This window comes from Trichechus manatus, unplaced genomic scaffold (assembly GCF_000243295.1).
Source record: "Trichechus manatus latirostris isolate Lorelei unplaced genomic scaffold, TriManLat1.0 scaffold00063, whole genome shotgun sequence".
Lineage (NCBI taxonomy): Eukaryota > Metazoa > Chordata > Mammalia > Sirenia > Trichechidae > Trichechus > Trichechus manatus.
Window position 1 is genome coordinate 8,352,527 of NW_004443999.1, and position 24,070 is coordinate 8,376,596.

The 24,070-nt window shown below is 40.9% G+C and overlaps 1 protein-coding gene across 6 annotated transcripts in view; it reads left to right on the top strand.

The window, feature by feature from the left end:
* NEDD4L (NEDD4 like E3 ubiquitin protein ligase) overlaps positions 1-24,070 on the top strand; it is a 379,907-nt gene that overhangs the window by 191,960 nt on the left and 163,877 nt on the right. The window contains exon 1 of one of the 6 annotated variants that reach the window (XM_023733992.1): positions 19,505-20,407. The exons of the other annotated variants lie outside the window; for them this stretch is intronic. The gene's annotated coding sequence lies outside the window, so the exon portion shown is untranslated. Of the gene's footprint in view, positions 1-19,504; positions 20,408-24,070 lie in introns of those variants that run through there. 6 annotated transcript variants of the gene reach the window in all.

The window sequence follows — 24,070 nt, forward strand, 5'->3', positions numbered from 1 at the left end:
GTTTTCATTCTCATTTGATTCTATGAATTTCTTTATTCCATCCTTAATTTCTTCTATAACCCATTAGTTTTTGAGCAAGGTGTTGTTCAGTTTCCATGTGTTTGATTTTTTTCCTTGCTTTTTCTGTTGTTGATTTCTACTTTTATGGCTTTATGGTCAGAAAAGATGCTTTGTAATGTTTTGATGCTCTGGATTTTGTTAAGGCTTGCTTTATGGCCTAATATGTGGTCTACTCTGGAGAATGTTTCACATGTGTTGGAAAAGAAAGTATACTTGGCTGCTGTTGGGAGGAGTGTCCGGTATATGTCTGTGAGATGAAGTTGGTTGATTGTAGCATTTAGCTGTTCCATGTCTTTGTTGAACTTCTTTCTGGATGTTCTGTCCTTCACCGAAAGTGGTGTGTTAAAGTGTCCTACTGCTGTTGTGGAGGTGTCTATCTTCCTTTTCAGTGCTGTTAGAGTTTGTTTTATGTATTTTGGAGCCCTGTCATTGGGTGCATAAATATTTCTTATAGTTACGTCCTCCTGGTGTCTTGACCCTTTCATCATTATATAGTGTCCTTTCTTATCCTTTGTGGTGGATTTTACTTTAAAGTCTTTTCTGTCAGAGATTAGTATTGCCACTCCAGCTCTTTTTTGAGTGTTGTTTGCCTGGTATATTTTTTTCCATCCATTGTGTTTTAGTTTGTTTGTGTAGTTAAGTCTAAGATGTATCTCTTGTAGGCAGCATATAGATGGATTGTGTTTTTTTTTAATCCAATCTGCCACTCTCTGTCTCTTTATTGGTGCATTTAGTCCATTTACATTCAGCATGATTATTGATAGGTATGAGTTTAGCGCTGTCATTCTGATGTCTTTTTTTTTTGTGTCATTCACACTTTCCTTGTTCCACTTAATTTTCTGTGCTGAATTGTTTTTACTTTATGTATTTTCTTTTCATCTTTTTCATTGTTTATTTTGTGTTTGTTGAGTCTTTATATTTTTCTAGTTTTTTATTTTGACTTGTAGGATTGTTAGTTTCCTTGATGGTTACCTTAGTATTTACCCCTATTTTTCTAAGTTTTTACCAGTCTTTTATTTCGTTATATCACCTTGCCTTCCTCTCTGTATGAAGAATCTATGTCTACATTTTTTAAGTCCCTCTTTTTTGTTTTAATGTTGTCCTCTTTTACATATTGACATCTGTCTCCCTGTTTTCAGTGTTTTAGCTTTGATTTACTTTTGTGTCTTCCCTATCTGGGTTGATATCTGGTTGCTCTGTCCTGTGTTCTAGTCTTGGCTTGTTATCTGATGTTATTAATTTTCTAACTGGAGGACTCCCTTTAGTATTTCTTGTAATTTTGGTTTGGTTTTTGCACATTTCATAAACTTCCATTTATCTGGAAAGGCCCTAATTTCGCCATCATACTTGAAGGACAGTTTTGCTGGATATTTAATGCTTGGCTGGCAGTTGTTTTCCTTCAAGGCTTTATATATGTCATCCCATTTCCTTCTTGCCTACATGGTTTCTGCTGAGTAGTCCGAGCTTGTCCTTATTGACTCTGCTTTCTTGATGACTTTTCATTTATCCCTGTCCGCTCTTAAAATTCTCTCTTTATCTTTGGTTTTGGCAAGTTTGATTATAATGTGTCTTGGTGACTTTCTTTTGGGATCTACCTTATGAGGGGTTTGATGAGCATCTTGGATAGGTATCTTGTCATCTTTTAGGATATCAGGGAAGTTTTCTGCCAACAAATCTTCAACAATTCTCTCTGTATTTTCTGTTATACCCCCCATTCTCGTACTCCAGTCACTCATAGGTTATTCCTCTTGTTAGAGTCCCACATAATTCTTAGGATTTCTTCATTTTGTTAATCCTTTTATCTGATTTTTCCTCGAATAAGTTGGTGTCAAGTGCTTTATCTTCAATCTCACTAATTCTGACTTCCATTTCCTTAATTCTGCTCCTGTGACTTTCTATTGAGTTGGCTAATTCTGAAATTTTATTGTTAATCTTCTGGATTTCTGATTGCTGTCTCTCTGTGTATTCTTGCAGCTGGTTAAATTTGTCATTATACTCATGTCTTTAATTTTCTCTATTGCATGTTCTGTGTTTTGCTTAATTTCCTTCCTAATTTCTTAATGAGTTCTGTAAATTAATCTTTCGTATTCTGCCTCTGGTAATTCCAAGAAAGTTTCCTCCTCTGGAAAATTTCTAGGTTCTTTATTTTGGGAACTTCCTGAAGCCATCATGGATTGCCTCTTTATGTGATTTGATATTGACTGTTGTCTCTGAGCCATCAGTAAGTTATTATATTTATTTATTTTATGTTTGCTTACTGTGTCCTAGCTTCTTGTTTTGTTTTGATATGCCCAAATAGGCTGTTCGTATGAGCTAGTTTGATTATTGACATCTTTGAAGCTCTAATGTCCTGTCACCAGGTGGTTAGACCTGTTACTAGGTATGTGAGCTCAGGAGTCTGCCCATTCTTCCTGTATGGATTCAGCTCAGATGCCCAGGTAAATAGCCACCAAGTGTGTGTTGTAGTCTCTCACTTACAGTCCTAGACAGGCATGGGTGATTGGTGTTTGCACAGGCATCTGGCTGCAGCAGGGGGACACACTCTGAGCAAGGGAGGGGGCTGATGGCCACCCCCTGGTGTCCAGGGAGAAGGCGTGTCCCTCTTCGCTAGAGCACGTAGGTGGGTGGGTTTTGCAGCTGGACTATGAGCACCTACTGCTGTTGGCTGTAAGGACTGGGGGGCACCCCTTATTCATGAGCCCCTATCGCAGGTGGCTAGGTGGCATGGGTGGAGCCACCAGTCTTCAAGCCCCTAATGTGGGTAGGTGAAGACCCTACTTAATGGGCAGAGCAGCATCAAATGTCAAGAACCTACCACTTCGCAGGTGAAAGAGTTGACGTTAGGGTTCTGGTATATACCTCTGTTGTACTGTGGTAATGAGGGCCAACGCTGTTGAGATGGGCCCACACAAGTCTCTGCAGGAGGAAAGGCGCTCAAAGCCCGTGGATCCTTTATGCCTGTGCCTAGGCAAAGGAGCTGTGCCTACCCTGGTTTCCTGGCTTAGGGGAGCTGGCAGTTTATTTTTCCTGTTTGTTAATTTGTTCACTCTCCCTGGCAGGGAGAACAGCTCTGGGCGTGTGACGGATCCTACTTCCGAGCCAGGGGACTTGGCAATGGCTGAAGCCAGTCCAGGACCCAGTATAGGGTAGGAAGCGGGGAGGTAAATGGGAGAGAATTTTTTCCGTAAGGGGGCTGTTTTTTATCTGTGCAGTAGGCCATACGCAATTATTTATCTTTTGCTGGATCGAGGGCTGCTTCTCACTGGTTCTGGGTGGCAGTGTAGACTCTCAGTGGCTGTGTCTCTCCCGGTGCAGAAAATGCGCCTCCCGAGCCCAGCTGTTTGCTGGCCTCACTGCTCACCCCCGAGCTGATCAGGCCTGAAGGGCTCAGGCTCTCACCAGGTCAGGTCTGGCAACTCCTCGCTGCTTCCAAACAGTCTCTCCCTCCCTCTGCCACTCAGTCCGGTTCCTCAGCTCTGCCTTTGATGTTCAGGGCTCCCAGATTGCTGTATATAATCGAATCACTTGTTTTTTGGGGTCTTTGTTGTAAGAGGGTCCACGAGAAGTGTCCTACTACTCTGCCATTTTGGCCCTGCCTCTTGAACGTGTCTTAGGTAGGATTGGGATTTGCAAATTTTAGACAAAGCGTGGGACTGTGAAACTGGCACATAATAAACCCATTGCCGTCAAGCTGATTCCCACTTATAGCAGCCCTATATGACAGAGTAGAACTGCCGCAGAGGGTTTCCAAGCAGCTTCTGGTGGATTCAGACTTTTTGGTTAGCAGCTGAGCTCTTAACCATTGTGCCACGAGGACTCCTGGCACATAGTAGGTGCTCAGTAACTTAAATTCTTATGAATGAGTGAAGAATGAACGAACTGGGAAGGCCTGTTTATTATACATATAGTTTGATTTCATTGTTGATCACTAGCGTGCAAATTAGGTGTGAGAAAGACTTTAACCGTTCAGCTGAATATGAACATGACCCAGTCTGAACATACTGAATCAGAATCACAGCAAGTGGCCCAAGCGTCCCCCTCTATTTTGTAAAATGAACCAGTTTTTAATTAGTAGTTAATTAAGAAAATGTTTATTCCTGTGAAGCCTACTTACGGAAGAATTTGATAATTCATTACAGCTCCAAGAGATAGCTTGGAGGAATATTTTCTGAGCTGGACAAGAGGGAATAGAATTTCTTTGACTACCCCATTCTTTTTGATGTAAAAGTCTTTGTGTAGATGATGATTATCCATTAACTTGGTGTAACCATGTTCATTAGACAAGGTAGCCAACCTTTCCTGCTTCAACAGTTAACTTCTAAATTTACACCTGTACTTCTTTCCTGAATAAGTTCTGTTCTGATCTGTTACTCAGACCAGCAGTATTGGTGTCACCTGGGAGCTTGTTAGAAATGCACGTTCTTGGTTCTCCTTTCAGCCCTGCTGAATCAGAATCTGCATTTATAATGAGACCCCAGATCATATTACTGGAAGCCCTGCTGTAGAACATCTTTGTTGTTGTTGGGTGCCATTGAGTCAATGCTGACTCATAGCGACCCCATGTGCCAGAATAGAACTGCCCCATAGGGTTGTCTAAGCTGTAATCTTTTTTTTCTTCTTCTAAATTTTATTTTTGTTGAGAATATACACAGCAAAACATACACCAATTCAACAGTTTCTACACATACAATTTAGGGACATTTGGAGTTGTGCAATCATTCTCACCCTCCTTTTCTGAGTTGTTCTTCCCTCATTAACATAAACTCTGCCCGTTAAGGTTCCTTTCTTATCTTTCTAGTTGCTGTTGTCAATTTGATCCCATATAGATAGTTCTTAGGAGAGCATGATGCTCAATCAAAGCTGACCTTGTTTACTAGTTAAGCTAAATTATTGGTCAGTTTTCAGATAAATTCAGGGATTATTTTTGGTTTAAGGTTTAAATATTACCTCAGGGAAATAATTTCAGAGGTTTATCCACCCTCCATGACTCCAGAAAGTCTAGAGTCCATAAGAATTTGAGATTCTGTTCTGCTAGGTTGTAATCTTTTTTTTCTTCATATTGTACTTTAGGTGGAAGTTTACAGCTCAAGTTAATTTTTCATACAAAAATTTATACACGTATTGTTATGCGACATTAGTTGTAATCCCTACAACGTGACATCACACTCCGCTTATCCACCCTGGGTTTCTTGTGTCCATTCAACCAGTTCCCGTCCCTTCCTGCCTTCTCATCCTGCCTCCGGATAGGAGCAGCCAATCTGGTCTCATGTATATCATTGAACTCAGCGGTACATTCCTCATGAGTATTATTTTTTGTTTTATAGTCTAGTCTGATCTTTGTCTGAAGAGTGGGCTTTGGGAATGGTTTTAGTTCTGGGTTAACAGAGCATCTGGGGGCCATAGTTTTGTGGGATCCTCCAGTCTCTGCCAGACCATTAAATCTGGTCTTTTTTTGTGAATTTAAGTTCTGCTTGGCACTTTTCTCCTGCTCCATCAGGGACTCTCTGTTGTGTTCCCTGTCAGGATGGTCATTGGTGGTAACTGGATACCGTCTAGTTCTTCTGGTCTCAGGCAGATAGACTTTCTGGTTTATGTGGCCTTTTTGTCTCTTGGGCTAATATTTTCCTTGTGTCTTTGGTGTTCTTCATTCTGCTTTGCTCCAAGTGGATTGGGACCAAGTGATGCATCTTATATGGCTGCTCGCAAGCTTTTAAGATCCAGACTAGGTTGTAATTTTTATGGAAGCAGATTGTCAGGTCTTTTTCCTAAGGAGCCGCTGGATGGGTTCAAATCGCCAGCCTTTCAGTTAGCAGCCAAACGCTTAACTATTGCACCATCAGGGCGCCTTAGAACATCTTTACCAGTCATAAAATCAAAGGAGTTTCTTCCCTTCATTTTGTGGTCTCTATAGGACCTATCTATTTGCCTTTTAGAATTTCTTTAGAATTACAGACTATAGAACAGCATATAAATTAGATTTATAAGTTAATATAGAATATAAATCTAATTAGACATTAATAAATGATAATTTGATTAGAATATGTAGTTATTCCCCACAGACCCAGTTCCCCACATATGATGACTTCTGTCTGGTTAGGGTTTTGTGCTTACGTGTAACTAGGCAAACTGCAAGCAGTGACACTGGAATATTCATTCCTAAGGCTTCAGACTGCCTTTTCAGTAGACTAGTACCAGTAGCCATGGAGTTGATTCCAGCTCATGGTGACCCCATGTGTGTCAGAGTAGAACTGTGCTCCGTAGGGTTTTCAGTGGCTGCTTTTTGGGGAGTAGATTGCCAGGCCTTTCTTCTGTGACTTTTCCAGTATAGCTACTGTGTATTATTCCTGCAGAATGGGGAAGTCCATATGCACATTCAAATTTCTTGCAGGCATCTAACACACTTCCCCTGCTTAATGGCCCAGTGAAGAGTGGAATGGTGTCTCACTTTGTTTATGGTGACGCTTGCTGCATCCACAAGTGGCAGATACTTGGGTGATAGAATTGTGATTGCTGTTTAACAGTATCTCAATCCATGTCAGCTGTGCAGAAATTTGAGGTTAATTACAATGAATGTTTTCTGAATCGTTTGCCTTTATTAAGGACTGTTTAAGAATTTGTTTGGTATGTAAAAATTCACATCTATATTAAGGCTTATGCATCTTTATTTGGAAAGGAAACTTCTTCAGGGTTGGAAAAAACGAGCAACAGACTGCGTAAGCATGAAAAAGGACACTAAGAACTTGAGTAGCGGAAATAAAAGTTTATAATGGTACATAACGAGCTAGTGATCCATTTTTAAATGGTAACTCCCTTTCCAGTTTACACATAATTTCAGCAGTCTAATCAGGGTTTCTGGAGTAAACTGTTTCTTTTCTTATTTTCTCTCTAAATTAGCCCTCAAACATATCCTTTAGATTTGAATATTTAAGTTTTTCCCATAGGATTATGCTAAGTCAGTAAGTCAAGTCAGTTGTTAACATGCCCATGCTTTTATCAGATTGGTTCCTTATTTTAGTTTTTGGCGTCAGGTAGTAGTGCTGAAATGAGGTTTACTGTGAAACCTCCCCTCCCCTATTTGTGTTTCTTTGAGTATATTTGAGTGTGTAAGTAAGGGCAGTCTGGGAAATGACCCTGTGGCTCCCACCTTAGGAAAAGGAGAAGAAAATCAAGCAAGTTTAACAGGAATTATGAGGAAAATAGATTCTCTATCTAGTTGATTATTATTAGGCATGAGAGATAAAGACGTTGAGAATTTTACATTTTGGCCACCATGCAAGAAAATATTTCCAAATGCTTGACCTCGGAAAAAAGCTAGCCCATCATAATGATGGGCCGGAAGTCAAGCAGCCGAGAAATATTCATTGAGGGCCCATTCCATGCAAGATTATATGGACTAGCCTAAGACGTAGACAGAGAGCCCCAGTGGCACGAGTGGTTAGGAGCTTGGCTGTTAACCAAAAGGTTGAAGATTTGAACCCACCCAACGGCTCTGCAGGATCTGCTCCCGTGAAGATCACAGCTTAGAAAACACTATGGGGAAGTTCTACGCTGTCACATGGGGTTGCTATGAGTCAAAAATGACTTGACAGCGCCCAACAGTAACAACAAGATGTAGATGGTGGCCTTGAGTAACTTGCAGCTAGCTTAAGAGAATTAAGATTTACACACTTGAAAAGGGACAAACAATACAGAACAGGCACATGATTCAGTGACAAAGGAATGGTCTAAACAGTCATAACTGTAGGAATTCAGAGAATGGAGAAGTTGGCTATTACAGGCTAGTTTGTTATGTGAAGGGTAGGGAGAAGCAGGTGATAGCTGCCTGGAAAGTAAAAGAATCAAGCGTTTCCATATGGCTAAGGGGAGAAAACATAAAGAATCACCAATGAGTGAGTTTATACCAGGGGTAAACAAAAAAAACCAAAACCATTGCCATTGAGTCCGTTATGACTCATGGTCATGGCAAACCCATGTGTTACAGAGTAAAACTGCTCCATAGGGATTTCTTGGCTGTAACCTTTAAGGAAGCAGATGGCCAGACCTTTCTTCCACAGCACCAGTAAGTGTGTTTGAACCACCAACCTTTAGGTTAGTAGTAAACTGCAAACTCTCTGCACCACCCAGGGCTCATAGGCTGAGAACTTTGACAATAAAATGGTTACCTTGGCATGTTTGAAGAACCAAACAAATGTGTCTGTTACTGACAAGTGATTTAAACTGGATTCTCCACTTATTGCATAATAGAAATTCCAAAGCCCAGGGCAAAAGTAAAACAAGAATTCCATAATCTGTTAAATATGATCAAGGTCTGACTTCCAGTTATTATGTGAGAGGCGTGCTTTGTTCTTTATGTAAATTCTCTTCATCTATCCCGTGTGCTTTTTGTTGTGTGCCGTAAAGTTGATTCTAACTCATAGCGACCCTGTAGGACAGGGTAGAACTGCCCCATAGGGTTTCCTAGGCTGTAGTCTATATGGAAGCAGATTGCCCGGTCTTTTCTCCCGAAGAGCCACTGATGGGTTCAAACTTAGGACCTTTCATTTAGTTAGCAAGGAAGTACTTAATCATTGGGCCACCAGGGATTCTTATCCCATGTGCTTACACCAGGATTATTTAACACTTTCTTCTTTAGAATGCCAGGAGCAGGGAGAAACATATATATCCATCAAACAAAGTCAAGTAGTGGTATAAATTTTAATGCTCACATGCATACCCTCATGTGTTGGGGTAGTGCAGGTAAGAACAATGTACTACTAATATTTATCCAGACTGCTCTAGATTGTCTTTAGAAATCCTTCAATATCAAGTATCATCTAACACAGTAACTTAAGGCAATATTTAAAAAAATTTGAACTCCCTCAGGTTCCTATTAGATTCCTGATTCTGTTCCAAAGCCACAGAGATCCAGTAGTACATTCTTTTTTGATGAGTCAGACACAAGGCAGATCTTCCAGTTTGTATCCAGCTTCAGAAACGTGTTCGTACTGCTGGTTAGGTCAACCAATTTTTTAATGCTGACCAGAGTTTAAACCCACTTTCTCCTTCACAGTGTATGGGTTCAGGTGGTCCAAATGTGAATAGCCACTGTATGTTTATCTGTGTAACTAGAAGAAAATTATGTACCCTAAAGACATTTATCTTCTCTGCAACACTGTTGTTGTTAGGTGCCGTCAAGTCAGTTCCGACTCATAGCGACCCTATGCACAACAGAAGGGAACACTGCACAGTCCTGCTCCATCTTCATAATCGTTATGCCTGAGCCCATTATTACAGACACTGTGTCCATTTCATTGAAGGTCTTCCTCTTTTTTGCTGACCCTTTACTTTACCAAACATGATGTCCTTCTCCAGGGACTGGTCCCTCTTGGTAACATGTCCAATGTATGTGAGACAAAGTCTTGCCATCCTTGCTTTCTAAGGAGCATTCTGGCTGTACTTCTTCCAAGACAGATTTGTTTATTCTTCTGGCTGTCCATGGTATATTCAGTATTCTTCTCTAACACCATAATTCAAAGGCATCAATTCTTCTTCAGTCTTCCTGATTCATTGTCCAGCTTTCCCATGCACATGAGCCAATGGAAAACACCATGGCTTGGGTCAGTCCTTTAAGTGATGTCTTTGCTTTGTAACACTTTAAAGAGGTCTTTTGCAACGGATCTGCCTAAGGTAGTGTGTCCTTTGATTTCTTGACTGGTGCTTCCATGGGTGTTGATTGTGGATCCAAGTAAAATGAAATCCCTGACAACTTCAGTCTTTTCGCTGTTTATCATGATGTTGCTCATTGGTCCAGTTGTGTAATCTAGCCCTCTTTCTACTGATTCTATGTTTTTTTTCTTCTTGTGATCATAGTATAAAGCAGAATTGTTTTTACCCGTCATTTTTTATTAAAGTCTTGTGGTTCAATAATAGGCATATATGTAGAGACAGAAGTTATTAGCGGTTATCAAGGGCTGGGGGGAGGAGGGAACGGGAGTTATTGCTGAAGGGGGTTCTGTTTAGGGTGATGAAAAACTGTTGGAAATATATAGTGTTAATGGTTGCTTAACATAGTGAAAGTAATTGTCATTGAATTGTACACTTAAAAATGGTTAAAATGGCAATTTTTTCATTATATATATTTTGCCACAATTAAAAAAAAAAAAAAAGTCTTGTGATATAGTACAGAACTCAGAATGATGGAAAGGTCAAGTGTTTGGTGGTTTGTTTGCATGTTTAATGTCCTTGAAGGTAAAACTCTAAAAATTATTTTGTAAGTTGTTTTTCTAAGAGTTGAGAGGATACTTTTTTCTCCCTGAGGAATTCTAGGCATCCTTTTGGTGTTTCTGGTAGCAGTCTGGATGTAGTTGACTGGGTGGCATTAGCAGTAAATATGTTTTAAGTGTTCTTCTGCAACTTAGCACAGGTCCACGATCCCTTACCTGCAGTACCAAAATCTGACAGACTATGGAAATGAAAACATTTTTGTAGGTTTCTGAGAAACTCATTTGATAGCAAACCTGGCCTGAATGAAGTTCAGAGTATTTATGATTTTTTATCTATAACACTGATTTTAACTCTTCACCACTGTCACGCCCACCCCTGAGAAGTTTAGAATGTTCTGTCATTGTTAACTGCTGTCCAGTCGATTCTGACTCATGGTGACCCCATGTGTGCAGAGTAGAACTGCTTCATAGGGTTTTCAAGGCTGTGACCTTTTGGAAGCAGATCGCCAGGCCTGTCTTCTTAGACACCTCCGGGTGGCTTCGAACTGCCAAGCTTTCAGCTAGTAGTTGAGCACTTAACTGTTTGTGCCACCCAGGGACTCCTAGGATATTCTAGGAATGTTAAATGGAGAAAATGCTTAGGGCAGTGCTTACCATTGCATGGAGGCGATTCCACCTCACAGAGACCCTATAAGACAGAACAGAACTGCCCCATAGGGTTTCCAAGGCCATAATCTTTACAGAAGCAGATTGCCACATCTTTCTCCGGTGTAGCGTCTAAACCCAAAAACCAAACCCATTGTTGTTGAGTCAGTTCCAACTCATAGCGCCCTATAGGACAGAGTGGAACTGCCCCATAGTGTTTCCAAGGACTGGCTTGTGAATTCGAACCGCTGACCTTTTGGTTAGCAGCTGAGCTCTAAACCACTATGCCACCAGGTCTCCGTGGAGTGGCTGGTGGGTTCGAATGGCTGCCCTTTCAGTTAGCAGCTGAGCGCTTAACCACTGCACCACTTCGCATGCAGTAAACACTCGGGCAGAGAAGTTGATATTCATGGACATGGAACATGTTTACCGGTATATATACCTGTCCTTGGAATTCCCTCTTTTTTCCACCACTTCCCCCGTCTGCCCTGTGTAGCCCCACTCTCTCATAGCAGAGGTTGTGTTTCTCATTTGAATGGCGCCTCCCTCCACTAGCCCTTTGTCTCTGAGTGCCAGGCCCACTGAGGCAAGTGCTCAGTTGTGTTCACAGTCTCATGCAGGAAGGATGACCTGTGCCTCCAGCGCTGTCTTCAGCCCTTGCATCCCTGAAGCATGGAGTGAAAATAACAGCAAAGTGCAGGCAGTGCTGTGGGAACGGGTGACTCTTCCAGAGTTAATTGAAAGCCTGTGTCTCTTTCTCTCAGTTTAGTTAAGGCTGAATCCCCCGGGGTGTTTCTTCACTTTAGAACTTGCCCTCCTTTCTAGTTAGACACAGCTCAGTGTCGATTACACTTTGGCATCAAGTTCAGAGTTCCTCTGCTTGACCAGTGCTGTTTTCTTTTAGATCATAAGGGAATGGCTGGGATTAGCAAAAGAAGTGATTTGGAGAGCCGTGGAATTGTTATAGGAGAGTAATTAGTTTGGAAGGCTGTTCCCATAACTGTTGATTTCGGTGTGATTCTGGGTCTGTGAACATGTTTTTTTAGGCTGTTGACTTTGTCCATTGGGGGTGGAGGGAGCCAATTTATAAAAGTGAACTGTAATTAAACAATTAAGAATGTATCTTTGAATTATGTGAAGTTCTGGTTGGGATGATTTTTCTATTTCTAAACAGCAGGGAAGTGGATGAGCAGGTCTGGTAACTTAGCAGCCCCCAGACTGATAGACAGATGGAGTGATCCTATCTTGGAGTTTTTCTTTGCTTTATTTCCTTTAGAACTGAATTCCTGACAGGCTGTTAAGATTACAGGGTACTGGTAACTGTTCTTGCATTAGACAGTGTTTCCTTTAAATCGGCCAGACCTGACTTGACTTTGCTCAGCTTTCTTCCTCCTTCTCCCCTTGAGTTAAACAGAAGGTGGTGCTGGCAGGTAAGTTATAATCACAGATCACCCCAGTAGGTCACCCTTCTTAGGACGTAAATCTGTGCCCTGTCAGTAGCCAGGGTCAGCCCCTCAAGAGAGTCGAAGGCCCTGGTGTCCAGTGCAAATTAGGCTGTCTCTACCCTCCTCCAACCCCTAAAAGTGGTTGTTGAGAGGTGAGGGCAGAAATATTGAGTTGTATGAGCTCATTGTGCTGGAACCTGGAGAGACAAAGAAGAAAAGATTGAATGACAGAGGTTCCCAAAATGGGTCCCCAAATGAGCAAATTGTTAGAAAGACTCGATGATCTGCTGTTGTGAAGATTCCAGCCTGGGAAACCCAACAGGCGGTTCTGCTCTATCATATAGCAAAATCGACTTGACAGCACACAGCAACTGTGGGACCAGATTGGAAAACTCAGTGATGGACCCACCACTCTGTATTTTCACAAGCCCTCCAGGTGATTCTGATGCCCACTAAAGTTTGAGAAGCTCTGCTCTAGGAATGCATAATCCCAGGCCTCCTTAAGTAACCATAGCCATTACAGAGTGGTGTATCCCAGGAATTGACCTATCTGCCTTTGAGCCCTGTTCTAAGTTCAGAGACAACTGAGAGGACTTGTATAGCTGTCTAAACGGTTCTGAGTTAATCATTATCATGAGCAGACACCTGCAGAGTGTCGGTATCTGCCAAATGAGAGCAAGAGTGATGCCCTCAATAGGTATTTGGGAAGAGCGGAGGGGTACGCTTTTGAGGAGGGGCATCTTGAGATAGGAGAGGGACACTGTTGAGGAACAGTAGAGGGTTTCCATGATAAATGTCACCAACTTTATAACTTTCCATGGGACTAGTATTCCTCTGGGGTGACTTTGCATTTGTCCAGCATATTGCCTTCACTGGCCTAGATATTGAGTAGATTTGGCAAAATTCCTTTCTGTTTCTGCTAAAGTCTAGATAAAATAGTGCTTAAGCAACAGAGTTGGACTGTATGATTCTCCGAGTACTTCTTTGGAGGTGATTTGGCATTTAGGACCTATGACCATTTGAGATCTATAGGAATTATAAGACTCAAACCCAGTGTCTGCCAGCACAGGATTCACTTGTCAGCGGGAGTCTGAAGGAAAATACTGGGAGAAGGTATGGCTCTCCGCTCTGATGGTTAAACGGAGAGCTGTATATCTTGCATTGGGTGGTACAAAATGGTTAACACACTTCGCTGCTGACCGCAAGGCTGGCGGTTGAGTCCACTTAGAGGTGCCTTAGAAGAAAGCCTGGCGATTTGCTTCCGAAAAAGTCAGCCGTTGAAAACTCTATGGATCACAGTTCTATTCTGACACACGTGGAGTCACTATGAGTTGGAATTGATCGATGGCAGCTGGTGTTTTTCTATACTGCAGTCTCTCTAAAGCCATTTATTGATCTGTTATTAACATGTTTGCCCTTCCGTAGAGTTTCTGCCTACACTACGTGTTGGAATTCCCTTTTTTTTCACTGCTTGGAGTTCTATAAGTTTTTTACTCTTTGTGTAAAACAGTTTACATAAACATTTACCTGCTGATAACACTTTGGTAGATAGGAATTCTGTGGAACATTTGATAAGTGAATACAAATATGTTAGAGATAAATGGGCCTTTGTTTGAAAACTTACCTTATGGCTTTTGAATTACGTTAATTGTTCCAGTTAGACACATAGGGTATCTACTTAAATATTTAGGATCAACGAAAGCTGAAAATGAAATAGAACTTAATTGTGTGGTAAGTTTGAAAGTATGCATATTTATATTGAATCTGTATTGTTGGTAAGGATTTATTATCCATTTGACATTCTTCGGAGACTTTTTAATGAATTAAATGCACAAATAACGTATTGACAAAGACCAAATGCTCTCTTAAGTGATAATAGTAGGACTTTTTTAGTGTGTGTGTATTTGAAAAAAAAACTTTGTTGTTGTTTATGGTACCATGTCTGGGAAGGCAATGGGAAAATGGTTCAGTATATTGATTTTTGTTAAGCTAGACTTGTAAGGAATATCTAAAATTTATATAAAGTGAACTTGAGCTGTACGTATTTTCAGTGTTGGCATATATGTAGTCCTGTGGTTGTGATTATCCAGAGTCATTAAATTAGGGAGCTTGGATTTGGGGTAATGCCAGCTACTTTCTGCTCTGTTACCCCTGGGCGAGTAGCAAACATGACTAGCTATTATTACTCAAGCAGAGGTGGAAGAAAATGAAAAAATGACCTCTGAACTATCATATGGCAATTCGAACTTAATGATGTATATCATTATACTTGGCATAATGTTCCCATTTGGCTGAAGGGTGCCATAATTTTTATGGTATATTAAAAGATAAACACCACCACCAGACTACTTGAGGTAGAAACGAAGTAGTTTTAACTTTGTCATACCATTTCCTAATCTGAAAAATCCACGTCTTCTTTTAAATCTCTAAATGGACTATTTCTTGGCTTCTCGCTTATACTGCCCTAAACTTATTAAACACTCTCAGGTTGTTAAATATTTCTGTATGTGTACATGTGGTTTGTAGATATGCTCATCTGCTGGTGTATTCCTGAATTAAAATAATGTTGTTAGTTGCCATTGAGTCAGTTCCGATTCATGGCGACCCCATGTGTTCAGAGTAGAACTGCTCCATGGGATTTTCAATGGCTGTGACCTTTCAGAAACAGGTCGCCCAACCTTACCTCCAAGGCATCTCTGGGTGGATTTGAACTGCCAGCTTTTTGGTTAGTAGTCCAGCGCTTAACTGTGTGTGCCACCCAGAGACTTCTGAATTAAGATATCCACTTATACAAAGGCTCATCTAATCAGTTTGGAAACTCAGTAGTTTCTCTCACAAGTCCACAGATTTTAATCCCCTCTCCCCCCACCCCGCCCCAGTAGGGTCGCTATGAGTCGGAACCAACTCCATGGCTACGGGTTTTGGTTTTCTTAAATGTGTGTCGGGGGCAGAATTTGAGGCCTTTGACAGAGTGGATGTTTAGAACCCCCTGACAGGATAATAAAGGAGCTACTCTGAGTTGACATGGTAATTAAACATTATTTCATTGGCACAGGCCCCGTAAAGAAATGCATGCTATTACCATGATGATGAAGCATATTATACCAAGGGGAAATTTAACACAGATATTCAAAAAAATTAGGGCATTCCTTTTTACTTCACTTAGTTTGCTTTTGTATTATCTTTTTATAAAGGCTCTTAGAGATTTAGATTTCTTTGTTAGTTAAAAAGCAAGGTGGTTATTAAATCAAAGATTGATCTTAAAGTTGACATGCCTTTTCCTCTACTCTTTTATTGGCATGGGTATATTTTTAACTTGGATTTTTTAGTTACCACCGTTTGCTTGAGACCATTTCTAGTGGAAGGCCACTGGAGTGGTTGCCATGGGGACTGGCTGCATCACCTTTCAGTCCCAGCATCCCAGTGACACATTTATATATCTTGGAAACTGTAGAGAAAAAAAAAAGAAAGGAAGAAAAAAAATCACTCATGGTCTGATCAGTGTAGTAATAAACTCTTTTCGGTATGTTTATACTGTAGTAGTTTCACTTATGGGGCTTTGGTGGCACAGGGATTAAGAGCTTGTCTGCTAACCAAAAGGTCAGCAGTTCAGATCCACCAGCCACTCCCTGGAAACCCTATGAGACAGTTCTCCTCTGTCCTGTAGGGTCACTATGAGTCAGAATTGACTCAACAGCAACGGGTTTGGTTTTTTTTTTCTTTTTTTTTCAGTGTTTGTGATAATACGCTATTTTTCAACCTTTTTAACAAAGCACAGGAACTATGTCAATGTATTAATATTTTAATGGCAGCATAGCATTTCGTGTGTACATGTCCATATGGTATATATTTGTGTATTTCATATATGTATTTATATGCACTCTTAGCTGTTCTGTATTGTTGAACTTTAAGTCTGTTTCTAATGTTTTGTTCTTTTTAAATGACACTGTGAGGAATGGCATGCAGGCAGTCAGGTGTGTACTTATGGACAAAATGGGGGCTTCAAAGGCAGCATGAGGTTCAGAATCTGGACTTAACAGCCGTTTGTCTTCTTTTCCTCATCCATAAAAGGGTGATACTAACATCCTCATTGCCAGGGTTACTGCAGGGATTAGAGAGGGCGTATATACTGTAGGGATTAGAGAGGTGCTGTGCATCCAGAAGGTACTTAATAAATGATACCAGCAATTATTTTTTTACCTCTGTTCATAAAGTTTTTCCTGCATTTCAGACTTAGAATCATCATAAAAGTTTATGAACTTTTTAGAGTTCTTAATATATACAGCCAGCTTTCAAAGAGACAAAATCTGTTGTGTTATCAGTACACACTCTTCCCTGAATGGTTTTCTGTTGGAGGAAGGGTAGATGGCTGCTTTGAGGGTAGGGGCTGTCTGCCTACCTTTACTCTCCTCACCCCCTAACTTAGTGCCCCTCCCCACCACATGGGACTATTTGAGGAATTCAGTCAGTTGCCATCTAGTTTCTGAAAGGGAGCAGTTTTTGTTTTGCCTTTCCCTTATTGCCTTCTGAGTTACTATCTCTTGTGGCGCTATGAAAGCATTAATAACACAAATGAAAGAGATGTGTAACCTCTGATAGTTGCACACATACGGGGAAGGTAACTGTGGAGTATGCTGGAGATCAAGGCAAGACTATCACTTTCTTCGATAGCCAGATGAATTTTTCTGTAATTTATTGGTGAAATCTTTCCTTTTACTGACAGCCTCTGAATATTTATACTACCAGAAGGTAAGAGCTCATTGGTTTTGAACAACCTTTTTTTTTTTAAACAGACATTTTTTGCTTGAATACTTTCATAGGCCACAACATGATATTGTGTGCTGTGAGAAGACCTGGGGATCTGCTCCCATAAAGATTACAGCCTAGGAAACCCTATGGGGCAGTTCTGGTCTACCCTATAAGGTCACTATGAGTTGGAATTGACTCAGCACACAAAAACAATAGCAACCATCTTTATGGGAGCAGATCCCCAGGTCTTTTCTCACCCAGTGCTGCTGGGTGGGTTCAAACTACCAACCTTTCAGTTAGCAGATGAGCACTTAACTGTTGTGCCACCAGACCTCTTTGGGCCACAAAATACTGCATAGACTTAATACTGAGCTGTATATTTTAGATACGTGTTTATTCATTATATAGACGCATGTACATGCAGTTAACCCTGGCTCCTACTGTGACCCAAGTTTAGTACCCCCGAGTGACTGGTTGTAGATGGCAATAGTACCCCCGAGTGACTGGTTGTAGATGGCAGGAGTACCCCCGAGTGACTGGTTGTAGATGGCAAAGGACAAGGAGGAGTCAGTCCTGACTAGAGATTTGAAGACTTTGGTGATTAGGAAGATTTTAGGATAGGAGTAAACCACTAGTTGCTCCAAACAATAAAATAAAAATCATCATAATTTGAAGTATTCAAATGTGTATTTTTTCAGCAGCTTCACAGAATATGACTAAGCCATGACATTTTAATGTTGTTGGTTTTTTACCTGCTTAGCACTAATGTAAGAATGCATTTGGCTGTAAACTGACCCATTGCTTTCCTGTATTTGTTGAAAGACTTATTTAAAAGTAAGTGGCCCATTACCAGTATTGACGATGAGGGATACATTTCAAAGTGTACTTCATGCCTTTCAGTAAATCTTGAGGGCTGGAACATATGTGCATAGTCTTTCAAAAATCTTGAGTAGTTATCCATTTAAGGCAATTTTCTGGGTAGAAAACTCATTTGAAGCTCTTTTGGTTTGTTACTGAGGTGTAGGCTGGACATGAAATTATAGGGTTCAGTGCCTCATTGAAGTGCAAGTTACAGTTGAAGCATATGTATAGCTGTCATTGGTTTTTTTCATACCTTTTTTGTACTAATAAAAGTAAGACTTGCTCACAGTAGAAAATTTAGAAAAAACAAAGAAAATAAACATAATTCATGAAGTTATCATCTAAAGAGAACTACTGTTAACATTTGAGCTGTGTTTTTCCCAATTACTCATGTATTATTTTTAGTCACATTTTTATATTCTGCTTATTCTTAATGTTACACCATGAGTATTTTTTCCCATCTTTAAATGTTCTTTGAAAGCATAATTTTAATGTTTTTATATTATACTAGCACATAATCATACTGTAATTTATGCAACCATTTCCCTATTGGATTGCTTCTAATTTTTTAGGCTGCTCCTAATTTTTTCTCATTATTTATGATGCTGTAATAAGTATCTATTGCAAATAAATATTTGCCTGCATCTCTAATGATTTCTTTGGGATTAATCCTTAGAAACAGATTTGTTGAATGAAAGGGCATCAACTTTTTGAATGCTCTTGATACCCACTGCCATATTGCTTCCCAGAAAACTTGTAATAATTTATCTTTCTAGTTTTGGAGTATTAAGATGTCTGTTTTCCTTTAGAAAGTGTTTGTGTTTTTGTGTCTTTGACAATTTGTTAGGTGAAAAAATCAATTTTAATATTATTGTATGTATTTGTGTGTTTATTTCTTCACTCAACATTCTAGGTTTTTTTTTTTTTTCTTACTGTTTTATAAGTGTTTTGTAAGTGTTATTTCTATATTGGGGCTGTCTGTAATTTATGTAACACTGACTGTAATAGTAAAAGTGGAAAAGGATGAGGAAACCTTCAACAAAACTGTTTTTTCAATGAAAACTTCTCTGAGTTAGCTAAATCTCTGGGTCAGATACACCAGGAAGTCAAAATAAATTTTATCTATGGCGCTATGTAATATGCTACATACTTTAATCCTTTTCATATTACATAGTACCTTACAAACAAAACCTGTTGCCATTGAGTCGATTCTGACTCATAGCAACCCTATAGGACAGAGTAGAACTGCCCCTATAGAGTTTCCAAGGAGCGGCTGGTAGATTTGAACTGCCGATCAAATTTATTTATTTACCTAACCCAGAGAATCCCATCAAACAACGATATGGTCCTTTTACAGGCTGTCTCAGTACCGTATTGAGCAACTTTATTATATAGGGAAGAAGTATTACTTCCTTCAGTTTATGACCGTGGGGTGTCTTCGGGAGGCATGATTTAAAAATTTGAATTGGTCTTCTGATATCAAAGTATCCTGGAAAAACATCCTTATAGCTGGTTGACAAGGTAGTGCCATGCCGACCTGCCTGTAGTCTGAATGTAATCCATCATGAATGCTTTGCCCAGTGGAGACAATGCCCCCTTCACCTCTCCCTCCCTGCCCTGTCCTCTTTTAAATATGTGGTTCTCAGCAAAGACTAATTAGACTGATAAAAATGAGTAAATAATAGGTGCAACAAGACTAGCCTTTACACATTCTTGTTGGTCATAGAACAGTTCAGAGACTCTGATGGAGATGGTCAAGTGTCACCCCATTAATGCCATACCAGACAAACTGTCACTGTTCAGTTCCTGTAGGTTGAGCAATGGATAAACTCAAAGTCTTTTTGTTAACTCTCCCTGAGAAATGACCTCGTCTGTACCTGTATTTGCTTAAGGTGATGGTTGATAGAGAACTGTGAATAAGATTTCCATCTCTGAGTTCTTTAAGCCCAGTTGAAATCAACATAGGCTTGGAGATCTGCTACAATCTCTCTATTAGAGATAACTGGGGCAGACTCCCAGAAAAGGAAAACAGAATTTCCAGCACTGGGTTTCATGTTGAAAATGAGACAGCAATTAAAAAGCTTTTCTCTCAGAAGTTTTGCAAAATCAGATTGGATTTTTTACCAAAATTTCTTGGTGACTTCTCAGGAGAGCAGAGATTTGTGGATTTTTGCTGAATATCTTGACATCTGTTAGGCCCCTGAAGAGTCTTAGAAGGGTCTGATTTCATTCCAGTAAACAGGCTCTGTGTTCCAGCTGTGAATTTCATGCAGAGTTTCTTCGGTGTCTAATAAGTCCAAGATAGGTGAGGTCACCCTTCAATTTTTTCCCACGAAGGTAATCTTTCGGATGCAGATGAGATGTTTGTGAGTCAACAGCTTGGATCTCCCAGGTGGTTTTTCCTTCTGGACTTTTCATAGTCAATGAAAACTACTGACCCTTCAGGTATGTTTTGTGGTTTGCCCAACTTAGACATACGGATTTGAAGGCCAATCTAACTTTCAAACTTCTAGTTGAAATAACACTGAGTAAGTAGATTCTCTAATAACAGACAGCTCAGAGCATCAGGGTTTGATATGCCCTTGCAGACTTACATACAAATGCATTATTATGACACAGAGCAAAAGAATCCAGGGCCCTTTTTGTGGTGACATTAGTGGTCAAGAGGAGCTCTGTAAAAGGAACATGGTTATAGATCAAAACCATTTACCCCCAGTCAACTCTGACTCATGACGACCGCATGTGTGTCAGAGTAGAACTGTGTTCCATAGGGTTTTCAAGGGCTGATTTTTGGGAAGTAAATTGCTAGGCCTTTTCTTCCAGACACTTCTGGATGGACCCCAACCTCCAACCTTTGGGTTAGCAGCCGAGCGTGTTAACTGTTTGCACCACCCAAGGCAGGATCGAAAGCTGTGTTGTGGAGTTCATGGCCCTCCTGCAGAACGGCAAGGGCTGCTTTCTCAGCTCTGATTTCCTACTACATCCAGTTGGTCACCCACTTCTTTTAAGTGTCTTCCAATGAGCTCCCAGTCTTTTTTTTTTCCTTCTCCCATTCTCACCACCTGTGTTTAGACTGTTCTCATTCTTTGACATGGTAGCCTTCTAGCTAGTCTCCCTGCTTCCTGTTTTATCTCCTTGTAATGAAGGATCTTCTGATAGTCATGAGTCTTCTCTATTTAAGCAGCACCATGATGATGATAATGATGATAATCACTATTGACAACTTATTGTAAGTCAGCCACTATTGCAATTTTAATCTTCCCAACAGCTTCCTTATGAGGGTAACTCCTGTTACCCCCATTACATAGATGGTGCAGCTGAGGCACAGAGAGGTTGAGTTGTCCAAAGCCATATAGCTACAAATAGGGGGAGCCAGGATTTGGACTTAGGTTCTTAGTTGCATGCAACACTCCTTGGGGTTTGATCCCAGGCTCCTTCCCCCCCTCCCTTTTCTCCTCAAGCCCTCCAGACTATAGCCAGACCAGACCTTTTTGTGTTCACATCCCCAACCTGTCACTGGACCTTTGCCTGTGCTCTTCCCTCTGTCTGGAAAACCCTCACCTGCTCTTTGGCCCTCCACACAGCCCCACGTGGGCCCTCTCGGACTCCTCTCTGGCAGTGGTGCCCACGTGGACCAGTCCATAGAAGTCACCTGGGATGCTTTTTTTATAAATGCAGATTCCCAGGTCCCAACCATGGAGCATCTAGTCCAACATGTCTGGGTTGGAGACACTGATTGACTCTGGTGACAGGAGGTCAGGAACTGCTACTGCGAAGTGTTGCATTGCTGGGTCCTTAGCATACTGTCACAGTCATCATTCTATTTCTCTGTGTGTCATTTGCCTGGGGCAGAAATTGTATCTTTTATGTCCAATGCCTGACATACAGTAGGCCCTCAATACATTGGATGTTGTGTGAATCCTCACACCACTTTGTTGTCTCCTTGGAGAGGCAGAAAGGAAGAATGTGGTGCCTAAACGACTTCACCGTGCAGAGAAACCAAAAGGTTTGCAGACTAGGATTTCTCTTATAATGCACATCTTCCCACAAAATTTTGAGCCTCTTGGAGGGTAATATTAATGTTAGCCTTGAGTTACACTGAATACCAGCAGTGAGTTCAGTAACTGGTTGCCAAGAGTGAATTCTGGCAGGCTTTATTGTAAATGGGATTCCCATTTTGATCATCTCCCCCCAGATCCCATGGGGGCTTCCACACTGTTTGAATAATGAAGAAGCAGGAATACTTAGTGTGCTGTGGTTGGCCGGTACCCAGTGTATACTATGAGGTAATCAGTGTCAAATCAAGTCCACAATTGCAGCAGTAGAGTCCGAAGAAGCAACAAAGAACCTCAAAACTCTTGTAAGAGGAAAGAAGAGAATAACGATTATATGGCTACCATTTAAGGGCACTTTTCCTGCATGTTTGGCACTGTGCTAGGTACTAATACTGATACATGCTAGTGGCGAAGTGGTTAAGAGCTACGGCTGCTAACCAAAAGGTCGGCAGTCGAATCCACCAGGTGGTCCTTGGAAACCCTATGGGGCAGTTCTGCTCTGTCCTCTAGGGTCGCTATGAGTCGGAATCGACTCAATGGCAACAAGTTTGGTTTTTGGTACTGTAACCCTCTGAGCTAGGAATTGTCACTCCCGTTTCCTTGGTGAACAGTCTGAGACAGAGTGGTTAAGTGACTATCACGCACATAGTTGGTAAAAGCTGAGATTTGAGCCACCAGTAGAAGTGGTCAGGGGCATCAAATGGAGACGCATCAGCAGAGAAGGTCCAGATGGTCTTCTGCCTCCTCCCCTCTGTGCCCAGCCTTTTTTTTTCCCTATTTTTTATTATAAAAGTAGTATGTATTCAAAGATACAAAATATATACATACATATCCATTCCAGCAGTGTAGAGGAGAGTAACATGAAAAGGAGAAGTCTCCTACCCATGTGCCCTGTTCCACTCCTCATGTGAGTAACTGCTGATAAGTTTCGTGTGTGTTTTTTCTAAACTTCCTGGTGGCCTGGTAGGGGAGATAAGTCATGTATATAACTAACCATAATTCAAGGCAGAATATTAGCTTATATACACCAAGACAGAGCAACTAATATGGAAGGAGAGATACTTTCAACCCAAGATTCAGCTGACCTTTTGTAGGAAAAGTATGAAACGTGATGAGAATCTGAGAGGTAGTGCTTCAAAGGGCAGGGACTCCTTCTAGAACGGCTGTCTTTATCAGCATGTGGACTCAGAGTAAAAAGGCCTCTTGGAACTGCATTCTTCCATTAACCACTTCTACAGAGCAAACATCGTGTTCAGAAATGAAGGCTATCAGGGGTTAAAATAACACCCAGCATTTGAAAACAAGCTGGCAGCGAGGTTTGCTGTCCGTCAGCCTTGCCCCCAGAGATGCATGCACACACGCATGCACGCACGTACACACGCACGCACGCACGCACGCACGCACGCACACACTACCTTCTGTTTTGATTGTTGGTTAGGTGATATATTTGATCCCTGGTAGGTAAGATGGTTAGAAACTCGTAAAATGCATAGGAAAATATCAGGCCAATGATAATCAAGACTGGTTTCTCAAACTCAAAACTATGGATTTCATCCTCAATCTGTTTTGGAGAAAACCTCTTGAAAGAGGTGAGGATCTTATTCCCCCTCCCTCCAGTATCTTTAGGAAGTCAGTCCCTGTTTGCTTAGGATGAGATCATACAGTCCAGTGGCTTTAAAACTTTATTTTTCAAAGTTATAGGATCCTGTCCAAAACCATTAGAACATGGAAGCCCAACAGATAAAACAGATCAAGATAGAAATGGTAGCCTGCAGTTACCCTGAGATAGTTCTGCAGAACTAAAGCTCTGTAGAGTATGCAGTCTGAAAACTACTGATTTAGTCCAACTCATTTATTTTGGAGACAAGAAAATTGAGATTCAGCGTGGTAAAGTGACTTGTCCAAGGATGCACAGCTGGTTGTTTGGAATGTTGAGAAGTAGGTAAGGTCTCTGGGTATGGCCTTCCTCAAAGGCAGACACCTAGCCCTAGGTGTTAACCTAATTTGTTTGTTACTTGTTTCTTCTCCAGACTCCACAACAGCAAAGGTAAAA